The sequence below is a fragment of the Rhinatrema bivittatum genome, chromosome 5 (genome assembly GCF_901001135.1).
Source record: "Rhinatrema bivittatum chromosome 5, aRhiBiv1.1, whole genome shotgun sequence".
In the NCBI taxonomy this organism is placed as follows: Eukaryota; Metazoa; Chordata; class Amphibia; order Gymnophiona; family Rhinatrematidae; genus Rhinatrema; species Rhinatrema bivittatum.
Genome location: NC_042619.1, coordinates 169,612,748 through 169,626,407, shown reverse-complemented (window position 1 = coordinate 169,626,407; position 13,660 = coordinate 169,612,748). Strand labels below are relative to the sequence as shown.

Genomic DNA, 13,660 nt, shown 5'->3' with positions numbered 1-13,660 from the left:
AAATAGATAGTGGCCAGGCCAAGTTAGGAGTACCTGACAGATGAGGGAAGACAGATCTAGTATTTCTTGTTACTCTTTCCCGAGGATAGTGATGGCTTTCCTTAGTCTATCTGAATAATGTTTTATGAACTTTTCCCTCCAGGAATTTGTCCAAACCTATTTTAAACCCTACTGCACTAGCTGCCTTGCCCTCATCCTCTGGCAACATTTTACAAAGCTTGATTGTGCACTGGGTGAAAAAGTACTTTTTATGAATTATTTTAAATCTGCTGGTTGTTAGTTTCATGGAGTGTTCCCTTGTTGTTTATATTTGAAAGGATAATTAGCCAAGCTTTATTATCTTGTTTCCATGATTTTATAAGCTCATATTATGTCCTCTCTTCATCATCTCTTTGTCAAGCAGAAGAGCTACAACTTCTATAGCTTCTTTTCATTGGGGAGCATTCTTCCATCCTCTTCTTTATACCTTTCCTAGTTCCACTGTAATCTTTTCTTGAGATGGACTGACCAGAAATTCATACAATACTTAAGGTGTGGTTGAATCATGGATCGATTCAGTTGCAATGTGATATTTACCTGTTTTATTCTACTTTCCTGTTACGGTCCCGGTCGCGTGTGCCGCGACCATGCCCTTACCTCCATGTTCCTGGTCCCGCTCCCAGTTCAGCTGGCGGAGTTTGCGGCCTGTGTGATGGCGTCCCCGCGGGGGCGACGCCGGTGGGAGATCTTCGGTGGATGCCCTGTCCCTAGGCGCGCGCGCAAGAAGGACACTTTTGTAGGCCTGTTCCCGCCATTCGAAGCTCCGCCCGCTTCCTGACGTCAGACGCCGTGGCTTATGTAAGCCGGCCGCGGACCTTCAGTCTTTGCCTTGCAACGGGGTTACCTTGCGGTTCCCAGTTGCCCCGTGCCCCGGAGTGTGTTACTACTTGCCGGTAGTTGCTCCGTTCCAGCCTGGTTCCTGCTTCAGACTTGCTTACGTTCCAGCCTTGTTCCAGTACCCGTGTCTTGCTTCAGTTCCTGCCTGGTTCCAGTACTCGAGTCTTGCTCCAGTTCCTTGCCTGGTTCCAGTTCCCAAGCCTGCTTGTTCCTGATCCAGCTACAGTACTCGCCTAAGTCCCAGCGGCTTGGCTCCTACGGGCTCCTCCCGGGGGAGCTCCAGCTTCCAGGGTGAAGTCTCACCACCGATCACCTAAGTCCCAGCGGCTGGGCTCCTATGGGCTCCTCCCGGGGGAGCACCGGCTTCCAGGGTGAAGATCATCGTTCGCATCTTGCCTGATATCCGCCTCCCGGCCTGCTTGTACACTGAGACTATAGTACACCTCTGCCCAGTCTCCTGCAGGCCGGCCCAAGGGTCCACTAAAACCGTTAATCCATAACAGATTGCAAGGCCATGGATTTGGCGGATATGCCGAGCTGTCCGGACCTTCCTGGGATGGCCGAGCAGATGCAACAGCAGCAACACTGCATTGATATGCTGGCAGCCATGGTAGAACAACTAGGTGCTCGCCTTGATTCTTTGCCTGCTGATTCCCCACCTGCCACTGGGCTGGCACCTGAGGGACAAGCTACTTCCGTAACTCAGCTACCTTCACCCTCTCGCTACGCTGGGGATGCTAAGACCTTTTGCGGGTTTTTGAACCAATGTTTCATACGGTTCTCCCTGCTGCCCCAGCAGTTCCCCACCGACATGGTAAAGGTAGCCTACATCCTGTCCCTGCTTGACGGGAAGGCCTTGGTGTGGGCCTCCCCCCTTTGGGAACATAATGATTCTTCATTAGTGGATTTACAGCAGTTCATCTCGAACTTCCGACAGGCATTTGATGAGCCGGCCCGATTAGCCACGGCTATGTCCGAACTGCTACAGCTCCGTCTGAGGGTTCACTCCTTGGCAGACTACGCTATGGAGTTCCGGACTCTTGCCCAAGAGGTGGCCTGGCAAGACGGCAGCCTCAAAGCCCTCTTTCTGGAGGGACTATCCGGATGTATCAAAGATGAGACTGCCGCCCTTGATCTTCCGGAGGACCTCAATGCTCTTATAGAGATGACCGCCCGCATTGACCGCCGCTTACAACAAAGGGCCAGGGAGTTGTGGCTGACCAGACACAGTCCAGCTTCTGTTCCTACGAGACCAGTGTCTTCTCCTAAGACTTCTCGCCCAGACGTCCCTACCTGTGAACCCATGCAGCTGGGACGTGCCCCGCTCTCTGCTGAAGAGAGACAACGTCGTCGCTCGATGGGCGTGTGCCTGTATTGTGGGCAGAAGGGCCACTACTTGGCACGCTGCCAGGAGCGTGCAGAAAATGCCAGAACCTAGGAGGTCAAGAGGAGCTCCTCCTAGGTTGCGCTACAGCTCCTCAATGTACTGTGCAGTACCCTGGAGGGTCTCTAGAGACACTCGCATTCTTGGATTCAGGAGAAGGGGGTAATTTTATCCTGCAGGACTTAATCTCCCAGTTGCGGATTCCCACGCAAAGACGGGAAGTTCTGTTACGAATTACCTCCATCCAGGGGACGCTCCTTCCAGGACCTATCATGACGTCCACGGCACCCATCACTGTCTGCACCGGGGCGATCCATTCGGAGGAGATAGCCTTCCTAGTCTTTGAGAAGGCCATCCACCCCGTGGTGCTAGGGTTGCCGTCGCTACAAAAGCACTCACCTACGATCCAGTGGGATACTCTACAAATTACCAAATGGAGCCCGTTCTGTCTCGCTAATTGTATGAAGGTTCCCAAGGCTCCAGGAATTCCGTTACTGCACTCCGCCCTCAGTCCTCCGGCACCTTATGAGGACTTCACAGATGCCTTCTGCAAGACGAAGGTGGAGATCCTTCCGCAGCACCGTCTGTATGACTGCGCCATTGACCTGTTACCCGGAACCATGCCCCCTCGAGGTAGCGTATATCCATTGTCATTACCCGAAACCCGGGCCATGTCCGAATACATATCTGAGAACATGGCCAAGGGGTTTATCCGCCCGTCCAAATCACCTGCTGGGGCGGGCTTCTTCTTTGTCAGCAAGGATGGCTCGCTGAGGCCGTGCATTGACTATCGAGGGCTGAATTCCATTACTAAGCGGGATCGCTATCCACTCCCGCTAATCCCGGAGTTCCTCGATAGGCTTCAGGGAGCAAAGATTTTTACAAAATTGGACTTACGGGGTGCCTACAACTTGGTCAGAATTCATCCCGGCTTGTGTAATGCCCCGGCGGTTTTTCAGCACTTGATGAACGAGGTGCTACGGGACCTACTGAACACCTGCGTAATCGTCTATTTCGATGATGTTCTAATCTACTCCCGAGATTTGCCTACACACCGTCAGCATGTCCGTCAGGTGCTCCAGATGCTCAGGGAGCATAGCTTGTACGCGAAACTGGAGAAATGTAGCTTCGAGAAGTCTTCCCTGCCATTCCTGGGCTACATTGTCTCAGCAGCCGGCTTTGAAATGGATCCTGAGAAAGTGGCTGCGATTAAGAACTGGCCTCAGCCGAGGGGCCTTAAAGCATTGCAACGCTTCCTTGGCTTCGCAAATTTCTATAGGCATTTCATCCAAAATTACTCTTGCACTGTGGCGCCTTTAACTGTACTTACCCGGAAGGGAGCCAATGCGGCGGACTGGCCTGATTCCGCCTGCCAAGCCTTTGAGGACCTTAAGAAGTCCTTTTTGCAAGATACCTGCCTTCGTCATCCTGACCCTAGCCGACCATTCGTGGTGGAAGTCGATGCTTCCAATGTGGCGGTTGGGGCTGTACTTCGTCAGCACTCCGATACAGGACAACTACTACCGTGCTCATACTTCTCAAGAAAATTCTCACTGGTGGAAAGCAACTATTGTATTGGCGATAGAGTTGCTGGCCATGAAACTCGCCTTGGAAGAATGGAGACAGTGGTTGGAGGGGGCCAACCATCCAGTTACTGTATACACCGACCACAAGAACCTGGCATTCTTGAGCCAAGCCCAACGCCTGAACCCGAGGCAGGCTCGGTGGTCCCTGTTCTTCAACCGTTTTAACTTTATCCTGCGTTATCGCCCGGGCTCTAAGAACATCCGAGCTGACGCCCTGTTGCATTCCACCAAAGTCGAGGAAACTCCAGAGACTCCACAATATATCCTGGACCCCATGAAGGTGTGCCTCTCGGCGACTTCTGTGTCCTCCCAAGGGAAAATCATCGTCCCTCGCCACTCTCGTAGAGCAGTCCTTGCCTGGGCCCATGACTCCCTCACTGGGGGCCACACCAGCCGCGAAGGAACCCTTGATCTGCTGAACCAGTATTACTGGTGGCCAATGGTGTGACAGGACATTCATGCATTTGTGGGCTCCTGCCCTACTTGCGCCATACAGAAGCCACTCACCGGGAAGCCTAGGGGCTTATTACAACCGTTGCCCATTCCGGTGGAGCCCTGGACGCATATCTCCACAGACTTTGTGGCGGATCTCCCAGCTTCAGAAGGAAACATGGTCATTTGGGTGACCGCAGACCGGTTCTCCAAAATGGCGCATTTTGTTCCTCTGCCAAAGTTACCCTCAGCACATGACTTGGCCAACCTTTTTGCTCAGCACATTTTTAGACTCCATGGCCTCCATCAGGACATAGTGTCAGATCGAGGTCCGCAGTTCACCGCTCGATATTGGAAGGCACAATGTAAGCATTTCAAAGTGCAACTCAGTCTCTCATCTGCGTTCCACCCCCAGAGCAATGGGCAGATGGAACGTACCTACCAGACATTAAAGACTTTTCTTCAGTCCTTTGTTAACGAACGACAAGATAATTGGGCCAAGTTACTCCCGTGGGCGGACTTTTCGTATAATAATCACACGCATGCCGCTACTGGAAGTTCACCTTTCCTCGTTGTGTATGGGAAACAACTTCGCTCGCCTCTGCCCTCGCCAAATCCCAGTACACTCCCGGCAGTGCAGCTTTCAGCCCGTCAGTTATTTACTTTATGGACTTCTATCCAGGAGAAGTTGCATAAAGCTTCCAGGACCTCCAAGAAATGGGCAGATAAGCATCATCAGCCAGCACCTATCTTCCTCCCAGGAGACCGCGTCTGGCTTAGTACTAAGAATCTACAGCTATGGATCCCGTCTCGAAGACTAGCCCCGAGATTTTGTGGACCGTTCTGTATCGCTGAACGAGTGGGAGCAGTCTCATATCGGTTACGCCTACCCTCGTCCATGCATATACATAATGTCTTCCACGTGTCATTATTGAAGCCTCTTGTTCTTTCTAGATATCATCCTCTGGCTCCTGACTCTCTGGATCCTTCTGTGCCAGATGACACCACATACCAAGTCCGGGAAATCCTTGATGTGTGCTTCCATCAACGACGCTGGTAGTACCTGCTCGCTTGGGAGGGTTGTGGCCCCGAGGATAACTCGTGGGAGCCTGCCCGCAACATCCTTGACAAGGACTTACTAAGGCAGTTCCATCAGGACCACCCAGGTAAACCCAGGCCTGCTAAGAGGGGGGCGTAAGAGGGGAAGTACTGTTACGGTCCCGGTCGAGTGTGCTGTGACCAGGCCCTTACCTCCATGTTCCTGGTCCCGCTCCCGGTTCAGCTGGCGGAGTTTGCAGCCTGTGTGGTGGCATCCCCGCGGGGGCAACGCTGGTGGGAGATCTTCGGTGGACGCCCTGTCCCTAGGCACACGCACGCGCAAGAAGGACACTTTTGTAGGCCTGTTCCCGCCATTCGAAGCTCTGCCCGCTTCCTGACGTCAGACGCCGCGGCCTATGTAAGCCGGCCGCGGACCCTCAGTCTTTGCCTTGCAACGGGGTTACCTTGCGGTTCCCAGTTGCTCCGTGCCCCAGAGTGTGTTACTACTTGCCGGTAGTTGCTCCGTTCCAGCCTGGTTCCTGCTTCAGACTTCGCTTACGTTCCAGCCTGGTTCCTGCTTCAGACTTTGCTTCAGTTCCTGCCTGGTTCCAGTACCCGTGTCTTACTTCAGTTCCTGCCTGGTTCCAGTACTCAAGTCTTGTTCCAGTTCCCAAGCCTGCTTGTTCCTGATCCAGCTACAGTACTCGCCTAAGTTCCAGCGGCCGGGTTCCTACGGGCTCCTCCCGGGGGAGCTCCAGCTTCCAGGGTGAAGTCTCAGCACCGATCACCTAAGTCCCAGCGGCTGGGCTCTACGGGCTCCTCCCAGGGGAGCACCGGCTTCCAGTGTGAAGATCATCGTTCGCATCCTGCCTGATATCCACCTCCCGGCCTGCTTGTACACTGAGACTATAGTCCACCTCTCCCCGGTCTCCTGCAGGCCGGCCCAAGGGTCCACTAAAACCGTTAATCCATAACACTTTCCTTTTTGGGTCATTCCTAACATTCTATTTGCTTTTTTGATGGCTGAGAAGTTCAAATTATTATACACAAGGACTCCAAGTTCCTCTTCCTGGATGGTGACTCCCAATACAGAACCCAAAATTGTGCACTTATAGATGGGATTATTTATCCCTATATGCACCTCTTTGTACCTTTCCACATAAATAAGGTAACTTTATAACAGCCCACATATAGCTGAAGTCTGCATATAGAAAGTACAAGCAAATTTCAGCCCTAATTTTCAAAGCAGAACTATCTTTATCTTTATTAAAATGCATTAATCGCTGATGCAACTAGGCACTAAGCGATATACAGTTCATGACATATAATTTGGTGTATCTACTGTACCAGTAAAACAAATACCAACTTAAAAAAGCAGAGACTTCAACAGTATAGGAATAAAAATCATAAGAGATACTTAATGATAATGCACCTCTCAGACCATTTCAATTCATAAATGGACTGCTTATGGAATGAAAATTGTAAAGTATTTGGGCAAATCAGTTACAGATAGCACTGCCTGAAAAGATGACTTTTTAACCGTGTCTTAAAGCTTTTAGACATTCTGACTGCCGGATAGCTTCTGGAAATGAATTCCAGATGGTTGGAGCTACAACTGAAAATGTACATTTGCATGCTGTCGCCAGGCATGCCTCTTTCCGGGAGGTGTAGTAGTTCTCTGAAAATAGACACTTAGAGCCAACAGCTTAGATAAAAAAATTTGTATTTAAATGCTATAAATTAATATAAATATTAACCATTAAATAATAAGGTACCTTATGGAGAAGCAGAGTTTCATGTAAGGCAACAGCATAACTCCCTCTCAAATAATTGTACTGATAACACAACTTTACATAGAATTTTTCTTGTACATTTTCATCCCTAAACTGGTTTATATAATTGTTAAAATTTCTGTGATTAGCTTTCTATCATAAACAAATAATCAATAAGCATAAGGTAATTTGCAGTGCAGGACATAGCTGTTAGATAGAGACTTTATTATGAAGGTAGGAGGGCAGAGCCCGCAGAGCGGGAGGTGCAAATAAATACAGTTCTGAGCAATGGGATACACCCAGGGGATGCCACTGATGGGAAGGTAGTGGCCCACAGAGCAGGGTACACCAGGAAGTCCCTTCAGACGAGTAGATGTTATCTCAGAAGTGCAGATCCGCTAGTGGCCCTTGGAGTGGGGTACACCGAGGATGTCTGTAGTGAAGATGGTGATAGTGAGGTAGTCAGAGATGCAGAAACCTGGAAGTGGATCTCTTAGCAGTGCAGGGTATACTGGAACAAGTTCAACTGAAGAGGGAACGGTAGTGGCCTGAGGCACGGGGTACACCGTAGGGAGGCTTCAGTAAAGCTGGAATCGTAGAAGTCTCTAATAGGTACTCACAAGTGGAAGACCCAGGAGAATGTCCCGAGAAGCAGAACAAGAAGAAGTCCAAGGCAGAAAGGCTCTCGAGGAGCAGAAAGCCAGGACACGGAAGGGCCCCTGAGGAGTGGGTATCCAGAGCATCCACACGCCGAGAGAGAAACTGGAACTGAAGTCCAAGAGTGGAGCAGATTCAGCAATGAGGGAACTCCTTGCTAACTCGTAGAAGCAACGGGCCAGTCAGCTTAAGTACAGCAGCGAATTGACATCATCCAGAGGGGACGCCTCTGAGATTCCCACCATGACGTGTACAAAGGAGGCCCTTGCGCGTGCGCACCTTAGGTGATTCCAGAAACAAGATGGCGGTCGTCAGCGCCCACGCTGTCCCAGGAACGCCGGGGAGGTCGGCGTTGGTTGGCAGAGGCCACCATTCTTCGCAGGATTGACGGGGCAGGGAGAAAAGAGGTGAGAATGAGAGGTCCCAGCCATCTGCGACGACAGGCGTAACATGTAATTGGTTTCTCCACCCCTGGGAATGCCTTTTTCAAGTATGCTTCCACAAGAAAGAACAATGGACAAGACTCTGATTCTTTTTTCCCATTGAATCAAAGTGGGAGAGAAGTCCTAGTGATCATATATAATTTAAATAGAGGGAAAAGTTATATTCAATTTATGTATTTAAAAAAAAAATCAACGTTCTGTTTTGTAGGTTACAGATAGGTTTATGCTCTGGCAAGGACTTTCAACCAGTTTAGATAATGATTTGGCACATACAATTTGTGAGGTGCCCTTCTGTCATCTACTAAACAAATAGTGGCCACCAGCTGTCTCACAATTTTTTCTTACCATTATAGAAATTGTCTGATTAACTGCTACCACATAAGTCCTTTCTGGAAATGGCTACCTTCAACAGACTACAATGTGTTACAAATAGAATTTTCAAAGGCCAGGATTCAGTACATTAGACAAGAGATATGCCCCCAGGGAAATATACTTAAATGTATCTTGAATGCATAACAGAATAATTATAGAACTGCAGTGCTATATGTTTCTTTGTGCTATTGCTAGTGTAATGGACCCTACAGTCACGTTACAAGTAAGCCCATACGGGTAGATTTTAAAAGGGTCGTGCGTGCGCCCATAAACATGTGTATCTCTCTACATGCAAAGATATGTGATTTTTATAAACTATATGCATATGTTATAAAATAATCTTCATGTGTGTATGTTTGCAGGTCTGCACACATATCTTATGTGCATGCTTGGGGAGAGAGCGAGAGAGAGAGCTTCTTTATAAGGGTCACTGAGACTCTATATATGGACCATTGTAAGGGGGCACTTTGATTCGGAGTGAGATTTCGGGAGGTGGGTTGGGGTTTGGGGGGTGGTGTTATAGACACATTCAGAGGTATCATTGAAAAATTGACCATCAGTAAATAATTTTTGACTCTTATTTGTGACTCACCCCCTCCCCTCATCTGCAAAGGATCCAGCCCTGAGGGAAAGAGGGTCAATGAGAGAGTTAGCTGGAGTGGTTCCAGACCCTAAGAGACAAATTCTTTTATGGCCCATCGGGTAGCAGTCCATATCTAGGGATGGGGTTATACTAGCATTACCGAGTCAACTGACCCTGCTGCTTTGGTTCTTCACATGGTGAATATCAACTCTCTAAATGGGTTATTTGGGGATATTCCAGGAAGACAAATAGGTAGACAAACATCTTCTCAGTATGGTTTAGAAATAGATATTCAAGGTGCACAGGAACCATCATAAACTTAACGCAAAGGACAGAAACTAAACCAACTGACAAGTTATAGGTAAAAGAAGGATCTCTGTCAGACATAAATCTGTGCGACAGAGCACCTGCTACAGCAACAAACTGCACAGACACAATAACCACATGACAGCACAGATGCAGCAGGGGTAAGAGAATTGAGTGAAGGAGTGAGATAATAATTATATAAATGGAGTGTCCCTTACCCAAGACCCTGGTGCACAATATTTAGTCTAAATCTCAGCCTGGCGAGTACTACTATTGAAGTATGATAAGAAGCAAAAAGAAATATTCATACTGGCCACACATCTCCCAGGATAAAAAAGTGCCCACCCTTAGTCTAAACATTAGGGTGGGCACTAATGATTTTGGTAGTCATAGTTCTGAATCTTTAGGTGAAGATAACAACCTTGGTGCAGCTATAAGACATGGTTAGCAGCCACCATTCTGGAAAAGGATCTTGGAGTCCTTGTGGACAATACTTTCACATCTTCTGCTCATTATGTGGTAGTGATGGTCATGAAAGCAAATAGAATGTTAGGAATTATTTGGAAAGGAATAGAGAACAAAAAGGCATAATGCCTTTGTGTAGCTCCATGGTGCAACCTCATCTTGAGTACTGTGTGCAGTTCTGGTGATCCTATTTAAAAAAAAGACATAGTGGAGATAGAAAAGGTACAGAGAAGGGCAACAACAATAATAAAGGGAATGGAAAAGCTCCCCTATGGAGAAAGGTTAAACAGATTAGGGCTCTTTAGTCTGGAAAAGAAATGACTGAGAGAGGATATGATTGAGATTTATAAAATCATGAATGAGGTGGAATGGGTAAATAGGGAATGGCTATTTACCCTTTCAAACAACACTAGGATGAGGGAGCACTCCATGAAACTAACATACTGCAGATTTAAAACAATCATAGGAAGTATTTTTTCAGGCAGTGAACAATCATGCTGTGGAATATGTTGCCAGAGATTGTTGTCAAGGCAACTAATATAGTGGAGTTCAGAAGAGGATTGGACAAATTCCTGAAAGAAAAGTCCATAAACAGTTAATAGTCAGGTAGACAGGAAAGCCAGTGCTTCACCCTTGGAGTAAGAAACAAGGGGGTAGATTTTCAAACCGCGCGAATTGGCGTACTTTTGCTGGCGCATCAGGCGCAAGCAAAAGTACGCGGGATTTTAGTAGATACGCACGTAGCCGCACGTATCCGCTAAAATCCTGGATCGGTGCGCGCAAGGCTATCGATTCCGTATAGCCGGCGCGCGCCGAGCCGCGCAGCCTACCCCCGTTCCCTCCCCTACCTAACCCACCCGCCCGGCCCTGTCTAAACCCCCCCCCTTACCTTTGTCGGGGGATTTAGGCGGATTTAGGCGAGCAGGGCTCTTAAAATCCGCCCCAAGACGTAGATCAATTACTGGTGATCTGCTGGGTACTTATGACCATACTGGCCACTGATGGAGACAGGATGCTGGGCTTAATGGACTGGGGTCTGACACAACATGACTTCTCATGTTCTTATGGTGAACCGTTTCATGGACCCACTGCAATAATAGGCAGATCACTGAAGCTAATGAAAAAATTAAGAGGATTACCTATAGATACCTGAAGATAAAATGGAAGTAATATACTGCTATTTTTATATGCTACGCTAATGGAAGAATAATTTAAATTCATATCCTTCAATAATAAATTGAAAATAATAGAGAAGCACAAAATCTGCAAAGATATAAAGAACATAGAAAGGAGAGGCAGCAAAAGAAAACATTTAGAGAGAACCCAAAGTAGTTTTACAGAGACCTGGGGAAAACCATAAGTACTGTTAAAATACCACCAACGAAAGAAAAAACAGAACAGTTTTGGAAAAAATGTATATGAAGAGTACAGCAGAGAAAGAGAATAGTTGCCCATCATACAAGAGAATATAGAAAAGGCAAACATCAAAACTATGGAATGGCTTGAAGTAACATCTGAGTGAGAAGCTAGGTTAAAAAGAGCCCAAACTGGAAGTACTGTGGCCATGATATTGCACCCAACTTTTGGATCAATTATTTAACCTCTCTCCAGCAAGTCCTGGCTAACCAATTGATCAACAAAACAAGAAGGGAGGCGATCTATGAAAGCCGTAGTGGTATCAACAAACAAGATAGATGCCAGATGTCTTTTATACGCATTTATTGTAGTGGAGACGTAAAAATGCCCGACTCAGGCCGAGTTTCACCACTACCCATGTGGCTGCCTCAGGGGCTGACTAGTTCAAGGATTTGAACATGCATATATCATTTATTATTAAGGTATGAAACACCAATCAATATCTATCAGTGTGCTGAAATTGAGAAATGTAGTCTCCACTCTCGTATAAAAGACATCTGGCATCTATCTTGTTTATTGATAACCAATTGATCAGACAGCCAGAATTAACTTCACAATGGCTAAAACAGGAAGACTAATCCTCCTTTGAAAGGGAAATTCCTCTTTCTAAAGGGAATATTCCTCCTTCCAAAGCCAAATAACTGACCAATGCTTTGCTTGCCTACAATCTATAAGCTAGAACAACATATATGATCACATAGACTCTGATAGCATGATAGCATCTTGGCAACAGAACAGAAGGGTAACAAAAGAGGAGCATATGGAAGCAAAGCCCAGTTGATGGTGGATAAAGCCATGATGAGCAGCTGTATAACTAGATGAAACCTAATATAAAGATCCAGCAAAGAAGATTTCAGAGATATTCCCTATTTATTAGGGATGTGAATCGTTTTTTGACGATTTAAAATATCATCCGATATATTTTAAATCGTCAAAAATCGTTAGGGCCACGATACAATACCAATTCCCCCGATTTATCGTTAAAAAATCGTAAATCGGGGGAAGGGGGAGGGCAGGAAAACCGGCACACTAAAACCCCCTAAAACCCACCCCGACCCTTTAAATTAAATCCCCCACCCTCCCGAACCCCCCCCCCCCCCCAATGCTTTAAATAACCTGGGGATCCAGCGGTGGTCCAGAACGGCGGCGGTCCGGAACGGCCCCCTCAATTGAATCCTGTTGTCTTCAGCCGGCGCCATTTTGCAAAATGGCCGCCGCAAAATGGCGGCGGCCATAGACAAAAACGATTCGACGCAGGAGGTGGTTCCGGACCCCCGCTGGACTTTTGGCAAGTCTTGTGGGGGTCAGGAGGCCCCCCCAAGCTGGCCAAAAGTTCAGCGGGGGTTCCGGACCGCCGCTGAACGACCTCCTGCAGTCGATCTCCTGCCGGCGCCATTTTCCGTACGGAAAACGATTCGCGGCAAGAAATCGCTTCCTGAACCCCGCTGGACTCCCAGGAACTTTTGGCCAGCTTGGGGGGGCCTCCTGACCCCCACAAGACTTGCCAAAAGTCCAGCGGGGGTCCGGAACGACCTCCTGCATCGAATCAGTTTTTGTCTATGGCTGCCGCCATTTTGCGGCGGCCATTTTGCAAAATGGCACCGGCTGAAGACAACAGGATTGAATTGAGGGGGCCGATCCGGACCGCCGCCGTTCTGGACCACCGCTGGATCCCCAGGTTATTTAAAGCATTTGGGGGGGGGGGTTCGGGAGGGTGGGGGATTTAATTTAAAGGGTCGGGGGTGGGTTTTAGGGGGTTTTAGTGTGTCGGCTCACGATTTTAACGATTTTCACGATAGTTTACACACCCAAACGGCAACAATACGATTCCCTCCCCCTCCCAGCCGAAATCGATCGTTAAGACGATCGAGGACACGATTCACATCTCTACTATTTATGCTTTGTCTGGTATTAAATGCAGTGAGTACTTCTTGGCTTATATAATTAGCCTTAATCCTAGAGCTACCAATCCTATACCAATGATATTTCACCTACTATTTGCAGAAGACCAGAAACTCTACAGTTCCTACGAGGCTCATTTAGTAGAACAATTCTGAGTAGTGAAGAGTTTCTCAGGACAAATGTGCTAAGGTACTTTTCTTAAAGGAAAATTAAACAAAACTGAAAACATCTCCCTGACTGAGGATTGCAATATAAAGGAACTGGAACAAGAAAGTATATATAAACATATAGGCGTAAAAGAAGGTAGAAAAATTTGGCATAAAGTACTGAAAGAAAAGATAAGTAAAGAGTACTATAGGAGACTGAATCTAATACTGAAAAGTGCCTTAACTGCACAGAATAAGGTACAAATTATTATTCGGCTTGCA

General features: G+C 47.6%; 1 protein-coding gene across 1 annotated transcript in view; it reads right to left on the bottom strand.

The window, feature by feature from the left end:
* KLHL1 (kelch like family member 1) overlaps window positions 1-13,660 on the bottom strand; it is a 487,130-nt gene that overhangs the window by 218,235 nt on the left and 255,235 nt on the right. The gene's annotated exons all lie outside the window — the stretch shown is intronic.